The sequence below is a fragment of the Daphnia carinata genome, chromosome 2, assembly GCF_022539665.2.
Source record: "Daphnia carinata strain CSIRO-1 chromosome 2, CSIRO_AGI_Dcar_HiC_V3, whole genome shotgun sequence".
Classification (NCBI taxonomy): domain Eukaryota; kingdom Metazoa; phylum Arthropoda; class Branchiopoda; order Diplostraca; family Daphniidae; genus Daphnia; species Daphnia carinata.
The window spans coordinates 3,353,559-3,359,558 of NC_081332.1; the positions used below are offsets into that span (position 1 = coordinate 3,353,559).

The 6,000-nt window shown below is 39.2% G+C and overlaps 1 protein-coding gene across 1 annotated transcript in view; it reads right to left on the reverse strand.

Moving 5' to 3' along the window:
• Positions 1–4,377, reverse strand: part of LOC130686437 (teneurin-a-like) — a 78,282-nt gene extending 73,905 nt beyond the window's left edge. The window contains exon 1 of the mRNA XM_057509554.2: positions 3,769–4,377. The gene's annotated coding sequence lies outside the window, so the exon portion shown is untranslated. The remainder of the gene's footprint in view (positions 1–3,768) is intronic.
• Between the last annotated feature and the right edge of the window lie 1,623 nt (positions 4,378–6,000).

Sequence of the window (6,000 nt, forward strand, 5' to 3'; positions counted from 1 at the left end):
AAGAGACACAGCAAAGCCAAAACAACATTCGGATAACATCGGCGAAGGGAAAAAGTTCAACCTCAATTCCATTTTTAAATTATGTGTGTCTATAAAAGTTTTCTGGGCGGGGAAAAAAAAAAACCTTTAAAAAACATAAATCAAACTAATTATGATTTATGATTTTTCTTTTCTTGGTGGCGTTTGCGATGAGGCGCTAAAAAGAAAAGGGATTTGGCTTTCTGACAAAGATTTTTTCTCAAAAAATAAAAAAAAAAATCCTCCCATGCGAGATTGTCCGTCTATTTGGACTGGAAAAAGTCTACGTAAACACAAAAAACGAAAGAGATAAGAGAAAAAAAAAAAAACTTTTTTCCTCCGGATTTTTTATTTGTTCATGAAATCCGACACGCAAGGGAAAGAAAAAAAAAGGCGCACAGGTTAGTCCGGTTGTATCCATTTGCCACCGACATCATCAAACCGAGATAGCTGTTGTACAAGCGAGAGAGGGGGGAAAACGCTGGTAGTTCGCAGTACTTGTTTAAAGGAAGCACTTGAAGCAATTCACTATTGCCAAAAGGAGTTGAGGGGGGGGAAAAAATGGACCTTCTTTATATTAAAAAAAAAAAGAAGCGAAAACGAGAAAAAAAAATAGCTGTGTTCTTTTTCTCTTTCTTAGTCGCCTCCAGTACTGGCTGTTGTTTGGGCCGCGCGCCAGGGGTTGACGTGCTTCACGATAATTACGGACGAGTGTGTTTGGTCTGATCTTATAGTATGTGCGTGTCTTTGCCGGGCGTTCTTTTCCACCATCAGTGAAATTATTTTTTTAAGAAAAAAAAAAAGTGGCAAGTTTGGAGACAACAACAAGCGAAAAAAAAAAAATGAGGCAAAATGAATTGAGAAGAGCCACTGGTTGATAAAAGGCGGTGGTCGCAGTGGCTTTTCTATAGCAGGCAGGTAGTCTACACTTGATTTCCATCTATAATTCTCCATCCCCAAAGGGTCCAAGGTTCTTGGACAACTGCAGCCCTTGAAACAACTTTTTACGAACGTGCATTTTCTTCTTTACACATTTAATGATTTCCAAAACAACCTCAAGAACCTCCTTCCAGACAAAAAAAAAAAAAACAGGTGAGAATAAGCCAATGAAACCGTTCCTCGACTTTCAAAAAGAGACCGTTGTTTAAAAAGAAAATGAGATTGTAAAAGCATCAACGAGAAAAAAAGCTGTTTAGTGTGGGGCCTCGATTTCACCAAGATTGTATCAGTTTACGTACAGCAAATGAAACACGACTAATGGATCTGATTTCGTGTCGCCCCCGGAAGACAACCGCAAATGTAGCGAATCAAGCTTTCAAAATAACGAGTCTTTTTTTTTTTTAAATATAAAACCGGATGCTGCGTACGTAATGTCAAGCAACGGGATTCGTGTTCTTACGTGTTATTGATTTCTTCCCGCTACGCGAATGGAACCCCCCATCCTCACGACCGATTGTTGCTTCCCTCTCAGGATATATACATAACACAGCGGTAAGGTACACGAGTCAAATTTTACGGCGATGTTTTTACACGAAAAAAAAATAGAAAGAGTCTCGACGTCAAAGTGAAAAATGATGGTGTATACAATGTGTAGGATAAGAGCTATAAAGCAAAAACTGATTTCATCCAGTCAATCAACTTCATTTTTAGCTTTAGCTGTCCAATCCTACCGTCCGTGGCGGAGAGAGCCCTTTTGAGGAGGTCCAAAAAGAAGATTAAAAGACAATAGAGCTCTTGATTAAGATGGAGGGCTTCTTAAGTATATAGACGCCATCTCCATACATGTGGTCCGTCTCTCTCTTTTTGGTTATATTACTCAACGCTATCCATCCACCGGAAAGAATGAGTGGAAACGGTGGGGGAAAAAGAACCAAAATGAAGTGGAGGGAGAGAATGTATCTGAAGGGAAATGTATATACACTATTTCTAAAAAAAACTCGTTTTGAAAAAAAAAAAAAAAAAAAGGGATACAATTCAACGCGATGAATTACGTCCGTGCAGACACCCCAAAAAAGGGAAACCGCAAGGCCAAGCTCGTTATTAACAAAATAGACACCAAACCGCCCGTGTCCGGTAGGAGATGACCACCACACCTTCCATACTCGACAAAACACTGTGTAATTTACCTAAAACCACTTGTCGAAAAGACCGACTCAAAAACCGCAAAACCACATTTTCAAAAAAAAAAAAAAAAATTCAAGGTGATTTTTTGTGTAGAGCAAAATCAATTGCCCAATATAAAAATAAATATGCGGCGTACGATCCGGTTTCAAAAAAAAAAAAAAAATGGAGACATTTTCTGCAGCAAAAATCAGGACAAAAAAAAAAGAATATCATATCCCTGGGAGATTCCAGTTGCGACGTCATCGTAAACTTTGGAAGCAAAGCTTCCTGGTGAGGAGGGGTTTATGTAGAGGCAAAGGATTTCTGATCCCTCTTTCACTAGCAACTTTTTCATTCTGGATTTATACCCTACCTACTTAATAATCGAAAAAAACAGACGACCTTTTCGGCATTATAGACGCACAAGAAAAAAAAATGTACAGCGTTACCATGGCAACTGCTCAGATTAAAATCCATTATCATACATTTTTTTCTTGGCCTGATCCGTGAATCAAAAGTTCCAGCACACGACGCGTGTGTGCATTTCCCCAGACGAATCGAACAAGAGATGGAGCCAAAAAGATATGGGTCCATTGTGATTCTACTTCGATGTACAGCCCGCGATTGAAACTGACCCGATGTGCGGCACAAGTCCTCAAAAAGAAAAAAAAATAAGAATCTGATCCAGTCGATCACACACAGTTGGCAAATAAGCGCAGTAGGGATCGGCATTTTAAAGAAACTAGGTGGGCCATTGAAATACGACGCGGTTACCACTTCTTTTATGTTTACCTTCAATATATTTTAGATTCTTACTTTTTTTCTTTTTGTGATCAATATTTCAGTCTCCCCCCCCCCCCCGTTTTTTAGCCTCCGACAACAAAAAAAAAATAAATCCTTTGGTTGAAAAAAAAAAAAGCTTTGAAGGGATCGGATCAAGTGAAGCGTGTATGTCGTGTGTATACTAGAATATATATATTATAGTATGTACCGCCAAACCTCATAGTCCGCTCTCTATTTACTTCTTACTGGAGAAAAAAAAAACCAACCGCCATTTCAACATCAGAGCAGCGTCTTATCTGCGCTTCGGTGCATCACCTTTTTTTTTCTCCCCCATCGAGAAAAAAAAAAAATGAAACACGTACACTACAGCAACACCCAATCATCAAATAGCCTGAATATTCATTACGATCCGGATCGAATGTTCTATAACGTTTTGACGACCCAGTTAGGAAACTAATATGTCGACACCGTGGAGAAAAATATGCAAAAATGGACAGCGCGCGCTTTCGTTTTTAGGGGGAGGGAAGGGGTTAGATAAATCTTTTGTGAAAAACAAAAGCAAGGCCACGAGATTTAAATGAGCTCAAAAAAGATTCTAGAAGAATGGAACCCCCTTCCTTCTACTTTTTTTGGCGCCATAATTTTTTTCCCCCCCTTTTCCAGAAATGGCGCGTAAAAGACATTGCTAAAAATGTCTCCCATCCCCCAAAAAAAGATTCATATCTAAGGCCATTAGCATAGCCGTTTGGAGCACTTTCACAGAAAGATGGGGAAAGCAAACACGAGGTCGGATGGGCGTTTCTCTCACACACATACAAAAAATGCTTGTTTTTGCTACTGAACATTCAAGTATTTTACACTTACCAGAAAAAAAGAGTTGGTAGTCCTTGTTGATGAGAGAAAATGATGAAGGATGCGCGGTATACAGACGGATAATCGCAGCTGCTAGCGGCTGCCCGTCTCCAATTTAGCGGCCATGAAGACACGATGTTTGTCGTTCGAATGCTAAAAATATATAGACGGTATATCCTCTCAAATCTCTTTTTTTTCTCTCTTTGCACAAACAAAAAACACACACACACGGGTTATAAAGATGACACGTTGTTCGGCACGCCCGACACAGACGAAAATAAGATCAAGCGATTGAGAGAACCGTGCTCGATTTTTGTTGTCTCACAGCACAAGTTTTAAGAGGCAAACAGCTGTTGACTGTCGTCAATCTTTGATTCGTTTTTCACTTTTGGTTTAAAAGAAACACGATCACGTAAAAGTCACCCAAAGTTAAAAAAAAATAAATCGTTTCCAAGTCAGTTTCTTTTGTCTATATGTTTCACTAAAATTGCCACTAGAGAAAAAGTTTGAAACGTTCAAGATAGAAATCCAAAACGGAACTAGTCTTTTTTTGCAGCCTGATCGAGGGAACTGTTCAAAAAAAAAATCATGTACGGACAGGCACACACACGTCTGACTCGCCTGGTGTCCAGGAGGGGACTGAAGTTCTGAACTGACGACCACGCGGCCTATTAGTATTTTGTATGTAGCACCACCACCTCCCTCTTACGGCGGTTTTCATTTTTCTGCCCCAACCTCTCTTTTCTAGCAGCAACGTGCAATGGCGGATATGATCGAAAGTATAACAGTCGACGTGGCTGACGTTACGGCTTTGATTTCCTTTTTTTTCTATTCTTTTCTTGAAAAAAATAGTTTTTTTTTTCTTCTAGATTTCCAAGTTGTTATATACGGCAAAACTTTTTTTTTTTTTTTTTTTTTTTTTGGGGGGGGGGCCTGAATGTAAGCAATTGGCTGTTTGCAGCAACTTCTTTTTTCTCCAAGTATTTCGTCTGCTACTTTTTTCTTTCTGCAGCAGACTTTGGCAAAGAGTGGAATAATTGGGCCCGCTGATGTACAGTAGTGGCAGAGCTAGTAAAAAAAAAAAAAAGGTACTTTCGATCATAATGGCCGCCGAACAAAAGGATTACATAGGAGACTGCAATATTTCAAACCACCAGCCATTTAATAATCATTTTCTGTTTCCTTCGCAAGAAAAACAGTTGATTGTAGGATGGCGCTGCCGTAGGGCGAAACCCCGTCCAAGTTGACGGCAATTTGTCATGTGGGAAAAACAAAAATAATAATAATAAAAAAAAAAAAGAGAATCGCCCGGCAATTACGGAGCAAAACGAGCGCCCGTTATGATTTCATTTCGCCCAGATAATACTTAGGACAAGGTCATTTTTCGGAGATGTTGTTTATGGCCGCCACGGCTTTCAAATGTGTACACGTCCCCTTCTTCTTCTTCTTAGCTGCTGGTCCTGCTGCGCCTCTTTTTTTTTTTTGTGTTCAATCTTTTCTCATATGTGTATGGGTCCCTTTATTTTCTTTCTGTACAAATTTCGTGTCGAGCCAATTCGTTTCGCTTGAACCAAATCATCCCCCTACGGCCGTTAAAGCCCACACAGAAACCCCCCAACACAAAATGTCCAGACGACCGCGCCCAGGCATATCACAACTAATGGCTTTTTTTTTTTTAACTGTTTCTTATCAGCAAAAAAAAAATTCAGGGGAACTATCATCCTAGCAAATATTCCCTTTTTTTTTAAGTAACAATAAATGCATACGGTCATTCAAAGTAAAAAACCAAAACATTTGAAAAGGAAGCATCATGCAAGAATGTGGTTCATGCGCAACACGACATCCAGCTGCGCCGGCGCATACATTTTTTTGGCAATAGAATGTCCTGTTGTTGTTTTGATTATATTAAAAAAAAAAAAAAAAAAAAGATTGGAAGCAAAAAAAAAAAAAGAAAAGGTATCGGATGATGACTAGATGGAAAATCTAGAGGACGAACTAAGAAATTCGGCGGAATAGTTGAAAAAGAAAAATACACAAGGAAGCCATCGCGGAACCAATGCGGATCATTAGCGCAAACGAAACTCAATGGCTGGGAAAAAGACGAAATGTTTGCTTTTTGTTTACGCCTGCATATATGTATGTTCTTCGTCCTTTTTTTTATTTTCCTTTTTGAAATGTGTATAAAGCAGTTTGTAGCTAAACGTACATGCAATCTCATGCATTACACGCCAAAGTGAGCAAGTA